This window comes from Phyllostomus discolor, chromosome 11 (assembly GCF_004126475.2).
Source record: "Phyllostomus discolor isolate MPI-MPIP mPhyDis1 chromosome 11, mPhyDis1.pri.v3, whole genome shotgun sequence".
Classification (NCBI taxonomy): domain Eukaryota; kingdom Metazoa; phylum Chordata; class Mammalia; order Chiroptera; family Phyllostomidae; genus Phyllostomus; species Phyllostomus discolor.
Window position 1 is genome coordinate 34,375,617 of NC_040913.2, and position 16,854 is coordinate 34,392,470.

The window sequence follows — 16,854 nt, forward strand, 5'->3', positions numbered from 1 at the left end:
TTCAATACCTACTGCCTGTTTTGTTCTTTCCCTTTCACTTGTGGTCCTATTTTCTAGTTGCATTATTTCTAATGTTTTGACATATACATTTTTATTAGTATTCCGTCCTCATCCCCATCTTTTAGTCTTATATGTACGAGATATTTACATATGTTTAATGCTCACCATCAATCCTGTTGAAGTTCTCTCCATCATTTGTTCAGATGAAGCTCATCTAGATTTTTCAAAAATGACTGAGGAATACAGATTCCCTAAATTCTGAAATGTTGAAAACCATTTTTATCTTCAGTGTATATAAAATCCTGAAATCATGCTTTCAATGACTTTTTTTAAAAATGCTTGCCTCCTTGCCTGTGTGGCTCAGTTGGTTAGAGCATCATCCTGTGCACAAAAGACTTGAGGGCTTGATCACTGGTCAGGGCACTTACCTAGGTTGCATAGTTCAATCCCTGGTTGGGGCACATATGGGAGGACCACCATTGATGCTTCTTTCTCACATTGATGTTTCTTTTTCTCTCTCCCTTCCTCTCTCTCTTAAATCAATAAACACATCATAGGGTGAGGATTAAAAAAAATATTTGCCCATTTTTGCCTAGCTTTCCATATTGGTTTTGAAAAGTCGACTGTATGATTCTTTTGCCTTTCTAAGATATTTGATTTTTTTTTTTTTGCATGAAGGCTTTAAGGATTTTACCGTTATCTATGAAAACTAATAAGTTTACCAGGATACATATTGGAGTTAATTATTGTGGATTAATTTTTCCAAATACTTGATAGACTTTCAATGTGTAGATTTAGGTCTTTTCCTATCTGGAAAGTTTTCTTGAATTATACTTTTAAATATTAGTTCTTTCAATTGTTTTGTTTTTCTTCAGATATTCCATTAAAATATATTATTCATTCCTTCACTAAGTCTCCAATTTCCACTACTTTTTCTCTGACATTCCATACTTCTTACTTTTTTTTAATTTTCATGGTTATTTTTCTGCCTCTCTAACATACTCTTTATTAAAATTTCATTTTAGTCTATTTTCCCTTAGGTATCTTGTAATATAGTCTTCATTTCTGAGATGAAGACTATATTGTGACACTGTCTTTGATTTCTTTCTTGAACTTCTTCATTAAGTCTTTTATCATTATTTTTCATTTCTCCCAGTTTATTGTCCATTTCTGTTTTCAGTTTTTAAATTTCTGACTCGAGTGATTGTTATACTCTCAAATGGTTGTTGTAGTACAGATAATTCTATTCGGAGTACAAACTCACAGGTTTCTGATATATCATGGTTTTTTAAAGGGGAAGTTTTCTCTATTTATGTACAAACTAGTTTTCTGATTTAGAATCCTTTCCTGTTATTTTCTTTTACAGCTTTGTGCGATACACCTGTTTTACAGTGTTTCTAGTCTAATGTTCCCCTTTCCCATCATTGTCGGGTAGTTTAATGGAATAGATGGTTACTTTGTTTTTGGGGGTGGGGTGTGTGTATGTGTAGGGGTGGGTGCTGGAGGCAGGAAGGGGTGAATCCTCCAATTTTCTACTACACTAGTGTCTTATAAGAGCTTAACTTTATTCTTTTCTCTTCTTTTCACTACCCAATTGCCAGAGGAAATATTTTTCTTCCTTTTTGCCTTATTTTTTCCTTCCAGAAGAAATGTACAAAAAAGATCATCTCTTTAAATAATGCCTATTCTTCTAACTCAGTCTTAATCTTTTAAAAAGAGTACATTTAAATCACATACCTGTCCCTTTTTATATCTGTCTTTTTAAGCTACATACCTGGCCCTTTATTTGGAACCTGTCCATCCTTTTAACATAATGTACACTTGGAAATACCTTGATATGCTAAATTACTTAAGAAAATTCCATCTTTGGCATTTTAATTATGATGAGTCCTGGTGTGGTCCTCTTTGCGTCCATCTTGTCTGGGACTCTCTGTGCTTCCTGCATATCGTGTATATCTATTTCCTTCACCAAATTAGGGAAGTTTTCTCTTTCATTATTTCTTCAAATAAGTTTTCAATGTCTTGTTCTTCCTCTTCTCCTTCTGACACCCCTATGATTTGACCATTGGTACATTTGAAGTTGCCCCAGAGGCTCCTTAGCCTATCCTTTTTTATTCTTTTTTCTTCTTGCTGTTCAGATTGAATTTTTTTTTCCTTTCTTATGTTCCAAATTATTGATATGATTCTTGGCTTCATCCACTCCACTGGTGGTTCCCTATAAATTTTCCTTTATTTCATTCAGTGTAACCTTCATTTCTGCCTGGGTCTTTTTCATGCTGTTGAAGTACCCAATAAATCCTTGATCATCCCAATAACCAGTGTTTTAAACTCTGCACCTGAAAGATCACTTATTTCCATTTTGTTTAGTTCTTTTTCTGGAGTTTTGTTCTGTTCTTTCATTTGGGCCATATTTTTTTTTGTTTCCTCATTTTGGCACCCCCCCCCACCCTGTGTTTGTTTCTATCTATTAGGTAGAGCTGCTTTGACTCCCTGTCTTAGTAGCATGGCCTATGGTAGAAAAGTGCACCAGTAAGTTGGATGGGACAGAGTCTTAGGTAATCATCATGGGAGGGCAACCCGAGTGACCCAGGTTGATGGAATCTCCAATATGGTGTCACTGTTCTGTGGTACTGTGTGGGGGAGGGCTCAGAAAGGGTACAGTGCTACCGCCTGGTCTCTGGCATTCTGTCTTGGAGAATGCTGTCCCCTAGCACTCACCCTGACGCCAGACACTTCAATTTCTACCCATATGCCACTCATGCCAATCCTGCTGCTATCCCAGTATTGAAGCCCAGAAGGAGTAAGTGTGCATAACTCCTAAGTCCGTTGTGGGTGCTTTTAGACGAGACTCCTGAAAACCCCATACTTTCTTCTGCCACCCCAACCTCCACTGGTTTTTACAGCCAGAAGTTAAGGGGACTTATCTTCCAGCATGGGAACCTTAGGCTAGGTGCTCTGGTGTGGGACTGGGATCCTTCGCACCTGGGATATCCCTCCTGATTTTTATCCACTACACATGGGTGCGGGATCACCCATTCAGAATCTCTGCACATCTCTCCATGTCACTGCATCTCCATCCTTCCTACCGGTCTGGATGAATGTGACTTCTTTAATCCTTGGTTGTCAGACTTCCATAAGCTCAGTTTTCTGATGATTCTGGGTGATATTTGTTTTGTAGTCTAGTTGTAATTTTTGCTATGGTGGTGTTTAGAAGCAAGCCATGTTTACCTATAGCTCCATCTTGACCAAAAGTCTACCTTCCTATATTTTTTCAATGTCTGCCTTACATAAGTCAACAAAGCCCCAAAGCAGGACAAGGTTGGAGTAGAGTGTGTGAAACCATGATGCTGGTGCTTAACCCTTTCTACCCTCAGCTATTTGATAGTCAGGATTCTCTGTCTTTACATAATGTTGAGAATGTGAATTTTACACAGAATTTTCATAAATGTGAACTTATCTGAATAGTTTGGGAAGGAGATTTTGAGAGATCATTTACTATACTACTACAACCATCTTCTAGCTATCTGAAGTCCCAGCAGACTTTGTTCAATAAGTAGATAAGCTGTTTCTAAAATTCATATGGAAATGCAAAGAATCAAGAATAGGCAAATTATAATGAAAGAAAAAATGAGGGCTTACATTAATTGATATGAATACTATTATAAAGGTTCATTAATCAAAACAGTACAAAACTGGCATGCAGTTAATCAAATAGAACAATAAAACAGAATAATGTCTAAATATAAACCCACAGAATATGATCAGCAGATCTTCAACCAATGCCAAGTCAATACAATAGGGAAACAAAAATCTTTTAAACAAATATTACTGAAGCAACTGAATATCAATATAAAAACAATAAAACAGCCTCTCTCCTATTCCACACACCAAAATTAATTTGGTAATATGCTGAAACAGAACTCTAAGGTCTGGAAGCAATCATTAGAAGAGTAGTTTCACAAACTTTAGGTAGGCAACAATTTTGGACTGGACATAAATACTCATAAAAGAAAAACCCTGATAAAATTGATCTTTACGAAAATCAAACAATTCCAAAATAATAAGATGCCACTAATAAATTGAAAAACCATAGATTGAAAAAATATTTACAGCACATCTGTCAAAATATTTGTATCTAAAACATAACTCTGACAAATCAACATTTAAAAATATAACAATTCAGTTTTAAAAAAATTGGGAAAAGACTCAAATAGATGCTTCCTGAGAGAATATATATCAATGGCCAATAAGCACATGAAAGGATGCTCAACATCTTTAGTCATCAAAAAATGCATATTAAAACCACGATGAGATGCCTTTCCATACCATCAAGAATGGCTAAAATTAAAAAGACCAAAAACACTGAGTACTGGTGAGGAAGTGGAGAAACCAGATCTCACAATATTGTTGATTAGAACATAAAATGTCACAGCCACTCTGAAATAAAGGTTTGGCTATTTCTTATAAAGTGAAACATAAATCAGTCCTACGGCCCATCAATGTCATTTCTACTTATCCAAAATAAATTAAAACACATACTACAAAAACACTTGTACAAAATTGTTCATGGTCTTAATCCTAATTACCAGAAACTAGAAAAAAACAAAATGTCTACCAAAAAAAAATGACTAACAAATTATGGCATACTCAAACATATAATACTATTCAACAATTTAAAAAAAGAATGAATTACTGGTACAGGCAAGGTCATAGATGAATCTTAAAACCATATTAAGCTTCTAAGAAATCAGATAAAAATGATATCATTTTTATGATTTCCATTTATAGGAAAAATTAATTCATGATGACAGATGTTAGAAAAAATTGACCTCTGGGCAATGGCCCAGTGGAAGGGACAGAACCTGAGCAAACTTACTTGGGCAATGGAAACATTTGTATCTTGTTGAAGATGGTGGTTACAAAGTGTATAAAACTATCAAAACCAAGTGAACCAAACACTTAAGAGCTACACATGTTGATGTATGTTAATTTTGCCACATATATATTATTTTTAGAAAAAGGCCTATCACTTTATTCAGTAAACATTTGTTCAGTTCCTGCTCTGAGACAAACATTGTGCTAGTCTTGGGAATTCAAGATGAAAGAACATGCTCATTGACCTAAAATAAGTTCAGTACCAGTGAAGTTTTATTAACTTGAGGAGGAAGACATAAATAATCAAAGCACAGTAAGCCAGAAATAGAATGTTAGGGAGAACAGAGAAAGTGTACTCATTTCCTATCAGAGAAGAATTCCTTTAACTGGTGATGGCTGTTTTAAAATGAAAAGCAAGCCCTGGCTGGGTGGCTCAGTTGATTGGGGCACTGTCCCAACACCAAAAGGCTATAGGTTCTATTCCCAGTCAGGGCACATACTTAGGTTGTGAGTTTGATCCCCAGTCGGGTGCACAGAGGAGGCAACCGATCGAAGTTTCTCTCTCACATTGATGTCTCTCCCTCTCCTTCTCCTTCTCTCTCTCTCCCCCTGCCCCACCTTTCTCTCTCTAAAATCAATAAACATATCCTCACGTGAGGATAAGTAAGAGGCTTCTGGTCAAGACAGAGGCAACAGGTAAATGTGGTACTCACATCCTCCCAGTCACATCAAAAATAAAACGAAACTATAGAACCACCATCATTCGGAATCACCTAAAATCTAGATGAACAGAAATCCTAGCACTCAGGATATTAAGAAAAAGCTACATCCACACTGGTAGGAAGGATAGACATGCAGAAGAGGCTTGTCCCATACCCATATGTAGTAGATAAAAATCAGGAGGGCTTGACTCTGGAGGTCCCCCCTGAGGAGCAACAGGTCATCACACGTCACTGATCCAGTGCCCAGAAGAGAAGTCCCCATAAACTTCTGGTTGTGAAAACCAGTGGGGATTATAGCTGAGCGAGACAGAGAGCTACTAGAATCTCAAGCAGTTCCTTTTTAAAGGGCCCACAAACAAACTTACTCAGACAGCCCTCTGAGGTCCAGCTATGGAGCAGTAGCTTGAAAGGCACCAGGGACATATGGAGAAGAGCTGAAGTGTCTAGCATCAGGGCGAGAGCTAGAGGGGCAGCTTTCTCCCAGACAGCACTGCTGGCAGATGCTATTATTCCTTTGATGAGACCTCCCTTGACAGAGCTAGCAAACAGTTGCCATAACTGAGTCTCCATCGACCTGGCTAACACTGTTCATCCTGCCCTGATGATTCCCTGAGGCTCTGCCCCCAACCAACTTTCAGGCCCACCCAAAATGTTTCCAGTGGCTTTTCCATACAAGTGGCCTGTCTTGGTTCATGCTTCCAACTTTCCTAGAATCTCTCAAAAAAGCAGCATCTGGCCTCAGGATGCCCTGTACCTCTTAATAAGTGGCCCCAGCCCCAGCAGTAGTGGCAGCCAGCCTTTGTTCAGAGCTTGGCCTCTCCTGGGCATCTCCAAGCCCAGCACAAAAAGCAGCCATATGAAGAATGCTTTGTAGCTCATGCTAGGTGGCCCTTGGGAAGAACACAAGTGATAGATGACTTTGACCCTGCAAGGTCTCAGAGCCAGTGTACCTGGTGGACAGCTTCAGACCATGTCGAAGCACCACCGGCCACCTACAAAAGTAACACACTCAAGGGGAAGGTTCAGTGGACAGAAGAGCCCCGCTGAAGTAAAGTCCTACACTGTGGGGTGGGCCTCTGCACAGCTGATCTTCCATGGTGATTGCAACCAGTCCCTATAGTTGATCAGCCTGGCAGTAAATCCCTCCCACCGACATGTCAAGAGTAATCAAGGCTCAACACAACAGGAGAGCATAAACACCTCACATGAGGGGAGTGGGGGAGGAAGGCTGACAAAGTGAGGAGACAAAGAAACATGTCCCCAAGGAAAAAAACAGAACAAAATTGCAGAAATAAAAAAAACTATGCAAAATAGAGACAAGCAATCTACTAGATGCATAGTTTAAAACACTGGTTATAAAGATGCTCAATGAACTTAGGAAAAGAGTAGGGAGAACTTAGAATTTGAACAGCATAAAAAAGAACCTGGAAACTATAAAAAAGAATCAGTCAGAAAAGAAGGATATGCTAACAGAAAAGAAGAAAAATTTGCAGGAATCAACTGTAGAGAAGATGAAGCCAAAATCAAAACAGTAGTTTAGAATACAAGGAAGCAACAAGAAAAAAATTCAAAAAAGTGAGAGACAATGTAAGGAGCTCTGGGATAACTTTAAGTGTACCAACATTTGCATCAGGTGGTGCCAGTGGAAGAGAAAGAGCAAGAAATTGAAAGCCTATTTTAAAAAATGATGAACTTCCCTAACCTGGTGAAAGAAATAGAATTACAACTCCAGAAAGCACAGTCCCAAGCAAGATGAGTCCAAGGAGGCCCACAACAAGACACATCAACATCAAAATTAAAAAAATAACAACAAAGAAAGAATCTTAAAAGCAGCAAGAGAAGAGCAGTTACTTACCTACAAGGGTGTTCCCATAAGACTATCAGCAGGTTTCTCAAAAGAAACTTTGCAGGCCAGAAGGGATCAGCAAGAAATATTTAAAGTGAGCAAAAGCAAGGACCTACAACCAATATTACTCCACCCAGCAAAGCTGTCATTCAGAATCAAAAGACATGAAGATCTTCCCAGACAAGAAAATGCTAAAGGAGTTAATCACTATCAAATGAGTATTACATAAAATGTTATAGGGTGGAGGGGGAAGAGGAGGAGGAACAGGTCAATATATGAACAATAAAATGGCAATAAATACATATATATCAACAACTGAATCTAAAAAACAACATAAATGAACATGCAGAACAGAAACAGACTCATAAATGCAGAGAACATTTTGATGGTTGCCATGTAGGAGGAGGCTGGGGGGTTGGATGAAAAAGGTGAAGGGATTAAGAAATACAAATTGGTAGTTACGAAATTGTCAGGGATGTAAAATATAGCATAGGGAATATAGTAAAAATATTCTAATAACTATGTATGGTGTCAGGAATTAATCAACTTTGATGGCAATAATCATTACAGACAGAAAGAACAAAGTGAGAAATGATACAATGGCAAGGCATAACATACCATGTACATAAGAAACCCACAAGCAGGTTGATGTTGTGAGATAAACTACAGGGAGGTAGGAGCCAGGAAGGAGGCCAGAGAGAACAAAAAGAGGCCATACAAACTTTGATAAGGAGCAGAGACTTCATCCTTTAGTTGATAAGAGATGTAAAAGTTACACAACGTTTTTAGATAACACATTCTCACAGCCATGTAAAGGATGGACTGGGGAACAGTAACAAGAAAATCTACCAGGGAGGCTATCAATGTGCTCCCAAGAATGAAGGCCTGAAATGGAAAAATATTTACCAGGTAAAACTGGCAGGACTTCTTAATTTAAATATAAGAGAATGGTAAAAGTCAAAAATGGCTCTTATATGACTGGTGAGAGGAGTGGACCACAAACCAAGACAGAGCATAATGAGAAGAATTTGGGAGACTGGGGAAGACAAGCACAGTTAGAAGTATGGGAAGTTTCAGGTGCCTCTGTGATAACTAAAATTCAAATTGTACACCAAGTGTTTCATACACAAGGTTGCATTTTGAAATGCAAGCATAGGTAGATTTAAGAATCATCAGCATAAAGAAACAAAATCAAATAAGATCAACCAGTTAAAGTAAGAAGAATGAGAAGGTGGAACAAAAACAGATCTTTGGTAGTACCAACAGGAAAGGTGAGAAAAGGCAGGGAAGGGTGGGATAACAATACCATAAGAAGACAGAAAACAGATCACCAGAAATAGATGAAGAGAACAAGAATTCTGCAGTGTCCGAGGAAACAAAGAAGAGTGAATTTCAAGAAGCAGACTGACCAATACCATCCAATGTAGCAAAGAGGTCAGTAAGAAAAAGCCTGAAATGTGTCTCACTGGGAAGACAGTGGTGGTAAATTCAGCAAAAGCATCTCAGTAGTGTGGAAGAAGCACAAGCCACACTGCAGGGGGAATTGTAGGTATAGATGAGGAGGCAGAAATTACAGGGTGGGGCACGACAAGGTTTACAATTGTTCATATGGAAAATAATAGAATAATGAACAAGTAATAATATAAGAATAGACTCTGTTTTGTGTACTTACACTCTAAACCTACTTTTGCCCCACCCTATAATATAAAGACTGGTGCAAAGAATTCTACATTTAAACATAATCGTACATGTGCTCAACATTAAAACTACAAGTTTCAAACAAAAGAAAAATACCAGAAAAGGCACACAAAATATTTTCCTAAAAAGGAAACTCAGATCTTGGAGAAAAATGTCTTGCTTAATAAATATCTAGTTATTCAATAAATGCTTTATATATAGCTTCATTCACATCCTGGTTTAGAAATAGAACTAAAATAAGAATGAAATTCATAGTTGTTCATATCAATCCAATCACGGGAAAAGTGAAAGCAAGTGTTCCCATCTGACAGTAATCACTGCTTTTTTGTAAATATGTTCTTAAATGTTCATTAGTTAAAAAAAAATAATGTCCCTGCTACTCTTCAGACATCTGGAATCTAAAACTATTTTATGAAGACTTCCTCATCTTACTTTAAAAATCCTTACACTTAAAGATGCCTTATTTAAGGGAGTCAGCGAAATAGAATAGCTCATTTTTGCTCTAATTTCATATCAAGCATGTTAAATTTTAAGTCACCATTTACTTTATTGACTTACAAAGCACAATCTTTGAAGCATCCAGCAATCTTATGAGCTCTTAAGCAAACAACATCAAGAAATCACCAGCACTAATAGATTAAACACTATTAACCGCTTTTATTTTTAAATGGGGTGGGGAGGATAAGTAAAGGTCATTGAGGGCATATCAAAGTTCTCCTTTTCTTTAATTTCCCTTTTAAAAAATATAACTTATTGATATTTGCCTCTAAAGAATGTTTTTCTTTTTGTTTATCCTTACCCAAGGACATGCTTATTGATTTTAGAGAGGGGAAGGGGGGAACAGACAAAGAGGGAGAGAAACATTGATGGGAGAGAGAAATATTGATCAGTAGCCCCTTGCATGTGTCCCAACCAGGGTAGGTGAAACCTAGGCATGTGCCCTGACCAGGAATTGAACCATGACCCTTCAGTTTACAGATGATGCTCCAACCAAATGAGCCACTCTGGCCAGGGCTAAGAATATCTTTCTTTAAATTGTCCCTACCTGGGTATTGATCTCTTAAACTATCCTTGAAATAAAAGCCAGAGTGGTCTTTGTAAACTCAACAAGTTTGATCATTTCATGTCCCTGATTTAAAACTGTCAGTAGATCTCGGTGGGGGGTGTCATGGTCCATCCAGTTACCCATAAAAAGTTTGGCCGTTTTGGGGTGAAAAAACGAAGTGTTATTTGTATACATCTAACAATTTCATATATTCAATAAATCATAACTTTCACGGAAAAACTAATGTACCCTTCATTATTACTGTATTTTTTCAATGTATGGATGAGCTATAAAAATTGCATTAATCTGTTTAATTTAGCTAAAATTCAGGGCCTGATTTTTCTCAATAATGGCATTTGCCTTACTATTGCTTACATTTGTTAAATAGAAGTTTCCTTGTTATCGCTGTTAGTTGTAGCCCCAGTACACCAAAGTGGTTAGATGACGTGTGAAAGTTCTGATGAAACAGTAATGCCAAGTTCTATAATCAGAATGTCAAAAGTAAAAAGCATGCACTGGATCCCAGGGAATATGAATCTCCACATGGTAAGACTGGTAACTCTACAAATCTGAGGACACGTATCTAAAAAGGAAAAATATGAATGGGTGTGGCAACACATACTGAAACACTGGAGTTTTTTTAGCCTACTAACCTGAACACTGTTACAAAACTTCTTCAGCCTTTGTCAAACCAAGGCATGCAGTTATATTTTACATGAATTCAATTTCTAATCCAAAATCAGCTTGTTACAGATAAATTGGGTTAATTAAAATATGATTGGTGCTATGTTATCTAAAGACAAACTTCTATATTTTACTCAGAATTGGTATGTTTTAACAGGTTTTTCAACCTCACATCTACTTTGTTGCCTTCCCTTAAGCAGTACTGATTTGATTTAAAAAATAAAAGGAAACTATCTGTGGTCTAGCTTTTCTATAAAATTCAAAAGTTGTCCAGGTATGATAGAAATTCTCAGTTGAAAGCAATGAAGGATTTCTATCTGCTCTAGGACATAATGGAAAAGTTCTATTAAAATCAGTAGACCATTTCAAAAACACCTGACAATTCTGTATTTGATAGAAAGCCCCATTGCAAGTACTGGCACATTCCTATCAAATAGTTAGGATTTACTAATCTGTGAGGCAGCTCCATTCAAACTAATCATTATGAATAAGTATAAGAACAATGATTATAGTGGGTTTGAAAATTATTTTTGACAAATACTGGACAAGTAGTATGGAGTACTCATTTCAACCTCAGTGTATTCCAAGTGATAATGAACTAATAAATGTATTTCACTAATTACTTAAGGCAGAAATCAGCAAACATTTTCTGGAAAGGGCCAAATAGTAAAAATTGTAGGTTTTTCCATCCACAGGATGTCTATCACAACTACTCAACTCTGCCCCATGCACAAAACATGGATTGGCTGAGTTCCCATAAAACTTTATTCACAAAAACAAGGAGGGGTCCAGATTTGGCCCATTGGCCATAGTTTGATGATACCTTACTTAAGGTAAAGCTATATATAATCTTTCCTTCTTTAAAAACTTACCAAAAAAAATACCTCTCTCAAAAATTTTATATAGTGTCCCATAAATTTACATATTACATAATCAGCTCCAAATATTTAATTTTTGAGGAGGATTACCCCATACTCCTTAAGCAAAATTTTTATTTACCAAAAATAAAGTCAGATACTTAATAACAATGAAACACTTCAACAAGACTGAAATTACCAGCCTTCTGCTTCTGAGACTTACTAAATTCACTTCCATAAGAGACTGAATAGTAACAGTTTCCTCTCCCAAATGGTTTTTTTAATTCCAAATGAAATAATTAATATTATATGAAATAAATATTCTATCGGTATCATTTATCTTTACCTTGAGACGTTAATAAGATTACCAAATGGTACGATATACTTTATTACAAGATTTGAAATTCATATGATATAAAGATTTTGTCTTTATCAAAGTAACCCTTTTAGAGACATTATGTATGAGGTATTCTAAAATAGAACAAGTGACAACAACTTTTTCCAAAAGTGACACATCAGAAATCCATATATATGTAAATCACATGAATTTATTGATCGGCAACAATAAATTATGAAAGTCCAGTCTTAACATACAACAGGAAGAACTGCTAGTTTTTACTGGGCACTCAGATGACAAGCAGTGTTCTAAGCACTTTGTCTGTATTAACCCATTAATCCTCACAATTATAATATGGGTTAGGTGTTACAACCAGCACCATTTAACAAATGAATAAACTGAGGCAGTGAACAGTTAATATTCTGAAGTGACCCTGGCTCAAGAAAATTGGACTTCTGAGCCCATTCTTTTAACCACCTACCATATTGCTTCTTAAGAAGCAAGTAAAAATTTAACTAGAATTCAGGATACGTAGTGGGGTTTTCATAAATATTTTCATTTTATCACTAATTCTTCATGATAATACAATTTTGTGATGTAGTTCTAATTAACTAATAATTCTAATATAAAATTTTAACTTCAAAATCACATAATTTATTAACTACAGTTTCAAATACAAATTGATTCAAGCTTGCAAGCCTGCTCTTTGGCAATACTTTCACAATGCCAACCTGTTACTTCGTATACTGGGAACTTAGGCAAAAAAAAAGAATTGGTGTTGTGGGTTAATATCAGGCAGACCAAAACAACACCACACATGTTGAATACAACAACAAAAAAAATCAGTCAGCCCTAGCTGTTGTGGCTCAGTGGACTGAGCACCAGCCTGGGAACCAGATTCCCAGTCAGGGCACACGCCTGGGTTGCAGGCCAGGTCAGGCCCCCAGTAGGGGATGCCCAAAAGGCAATCGCACACACATTGATGTTTCTCTCTCTCTCTTTCTCCTCCCCTTCCCCTCTCTCTAGAAATAAATAAAATGTTTTTTTAATCAGTCAAATATTAGCCTATTTTTCCACTTTGAAAGTATATGTTTTAGATACACAGAAATCTATGGTCATACATTTTTAAAATACCTTTTGCTTAAAGCATTACCAGTAACTATCAACAATTCAATTTATACATGAAAATTATTGTGATAAAACATTTTAAAAGAGCAAGCACAGTCCAATTCAATTTTGCCTTCCATGAAAATATGTTGAGACAGGAATATTGTGAATCATGTCAAGCAATGTTTTCCAGCATGGTAATGGCACAGATAAGTCTCATAAAACCAACTGTAAACTAATATTAGTTCACAACTGAAAGTATGATCTTATAGAAAGTATGACCATTCATTGATGTGCCATACTAAGTTATCACTGACATGATTACCTGACACAAGCAAATATAATAAACTCATATATACTACTTATTATTATGGAATAACATATAATTAGGGGAAGAAGGCTTTCTGAGCTTTCTTTCCTTAATTATATGTTAGAGAAAGAGAAGAATAAAAGAGAAGTCTTTTACAGACATAAGATTATCACTAAATATCATTTTTAAAGTAGAATATTAAAAGCAAATTATATAAAAAATTACGAAAAGCCAAAAATAAAAAAGTGCCTCATTCGTTCTTACCAATTCATGCAACTCTACCATAATTTGAACAGTATCACCAAGTAGAAATTTCAGAGTGTGTCCAGGGAGAACAGAACTACCTCAAGTGCTATCTGTGGATCAATCCCTGCCAATCCTCAAACTCTGTTATTGCTCCATGATGCAATAAGCACCGAAACTAAGGTAAGCATTTAGAAACATTTAGAGCAATCTGACATTACTGTAAGATTTTACAGTTTACAAAAGTTTTCATCTGTGAAAAATTAGAAATTTTAAAAACTGACACTTTAAGAATCACTGAGCTGGAAAAGATTTTTCGGTTTCCTTTTCAGGTAGATGTGAGGCTAACTTCTTGGAAACCAAGGACATGAGGCCTGCCCCTTGAGAACTGACTCTGTGGTTCTCTCTTGTCCTTCCTTTGCCTACTAGCTAAAATCCAAATGAGGTGGCTACCCTACTACAATTGTGAAGACAATGGCAATGCCCCAGAGTAGTGCTTTCTGAACTTTAATGTGCAAAGAAATCACTGGGAGGAGCTTGTTAAAATAAAGATGTGGATTTTGTAGGCCTATGGTGAAGATTGAGACTCTATACTACTAACAAACTACCAGGATGCTCATGCTGCTGGTCTGAGGACCATGGTTAGAGTGGCAGGGGTTAAGTACAACAAAGCAGTAAGAGGGAAGGAACTAGGTCCCTAAATGACAGCACAACATAGAATTCACCACCACTCTGGGTTGTTTTGTGACAGGCGGAAAAGAAGCCTATGTTTTTTTTTTAGATCACTGTGATGCTGGGTCTCTGTTACGTATGTCAGCCTAGCTGGCCTTCAACCTAACTAACACAGAGTAGTTTTTTAAATATTAGAAGAATTTATGTTGGGTCAGTTCTTGCATTTTAGTTAAAATAATATCAACTTAAATGCCTGATCACATATGCATAAACTGGTAAAACTTTAAGACCCAATTGCCATTTAAAGATAATCAGACTTCAGTATGCACACAATGATTTCTGTCACGTATCATTTAAATGTTAAGTCCTTTCTCATTACCCTGTACCCATTCAAGTCTATACCACAATACTGGACTATGTTTTTTATGATGTTATATCAAAATTACTTTTTAAATTTTCAATTAGTTAAGAAACTACATCTAATTATATGTAGATTTCTTCCAATTGTGAACTATTTTTGCAAAAGAAATTTTATCTTTTAATTGGTTAAAAAAATTAATGAGTACAATGGTAGGTGTCTTTGTGTAGCAAAGAGCAGTCAGATATGTTTACCAACAAATAAATGTTATTGTGGGTGGTCAGTTTGCATCAACAGTGATGTAAACACAGACATGAAATGGGCACTGGAATTTCACAGTATTGCTACAGTAATCATGTTTTTAATATATGTATAAAAATACTTTCATTATTTATCAATTTTAATTGTCAAAGAAACACCTAGTTAATACATGCTTATAATGATGTGTGATGGATATGTAACTAATTAGATGAACAATAAAAAAATAATAAAAACAAAGAAAATAAGCACAACCACAAAAGGCAGTCAAAAAGTTTATCAGCAGCAATAAAATAAGAAAAAAGTACAGCCTAATCCTGTAAAATTTCAAAACACAGCAATCAAATAAGACTCTGTTGGGGTCTGGGTACAAACCATGAAGCACAGCTGAGGAAAGAAGTCAACACAATCTGGGAGAAATATCACTATAACTCACAAATTAAGAGTGGGACAGACAGAGGGAATCAACAGGCAGCCTGGACAAAAAAGTTGATGGCAAACCCCTAGGAGTAGAAGCCCCTGCATATCAACTTACATTCTTAGCTCAAGCAGAAAGGATTGCTAATACCTGCCATTCCAATCAAGGTGAACTAAGGAAGGACACTGAGGAGGAGCCTATTTCACTTGCTTTTTGTCTTAACTAGTAACACACATGGTCTTTTTTGATGTTCGTAACTGAAAGTTAACAAAAAAGCAACCTGTGCTTGGCAGGGTCCTCAGGTAACCCCAGTGGACCGAAACCCTATCTACGCTTACTAGACTGCAAAGAGCCTAATGATCTGCTTTCTTTGCCTCATCAAAGATCTTAGAATGAATTACAATGGCATCATCTTAATGCCTTCATAACCAGGGACTCTGAGAAAACAAGCGATTCTGAAGTATCAAAGAGAAAAGTAAAAATTTTAGCATAGTTTAAAATATCAACTGTGTAAAAAAATAATTAGGAAACAGAACACACTAATTTAACAAACTTTTGAAAATAGTTTCTATTAACATAGCTTTTAGAGAACATTTCAAGTCCTTACATAAATAGTTGTTACAAGCAAAGAAATTTTATGAAAATTTACATCTAAAAAAAAAAGAAAATTTACATCTAACTAAATACAAATATATACTTATGAGTGCATGCATTTGTATTCTGTTAGAAGTTAACATCAATAAACAGAGAAAGCTTTGTATAACAGGTTATTTCCTACATATCTATACAGATTCTATCTTTTATAAAAATTTTTATTAACTTCACAAAATTCATTGCAGAAATAAATTTCTACTCTATAGAAAGCTTGAACAAGTTTCATGTTCCTTGAGAATATAAAAACAATAAAATGAAAGATGCTGATTAAGATGACACTAATATTCATTCCACAAACATTGAGTGTCTGCTGTGTACCTCATACCCAGATAAATGCCAGGAATACTATAAAAATGAAAAAACTTGATCTTTGCCTTAGAGAAACTTAAAAAGTAATAAGGTATCAATCAAACTATTTTAACTAACCAGAAAAAACACATATTCATTTATTTCTGGATCAAAAATTAGGACACATTTATGGCAAAAGGACGACAGATGTTACTAACTTTTCATGATTACCTACCAACTTTTTGGACATTTAAACTTGCACACACCCCTATTTCTCTCTCAAAACAAAAGTTAAACTGAATCAACTTCAATCCATTATCAAATGTTAGCTTTATTTAGCAAGTTTTCCATCAATATCTATGTTTAATGTTTCATATTAGGTATTTTATTGTGCAATATCTACCTTTATTAATTTTCAAACTTTTCAAGGTTCTGTTTAGAATTTAGTAAAATAAAAAGGGTCTCCACTAACATATCCATAA

At 35.8% G+C, this 16,854-nt stretch overlaps 1 protein-coding gene across 1 annotated transcript in view; it reads right to left on the minus strand.

The window, feature by feature from the left end:
- The window catches only part of TDRD3 (tudor domain containing 3), a 163,490-nt gene that overhangs the window by 135,852 nt on the left and 10,784 nt on the right, over positions 1-16,854 (minus strand).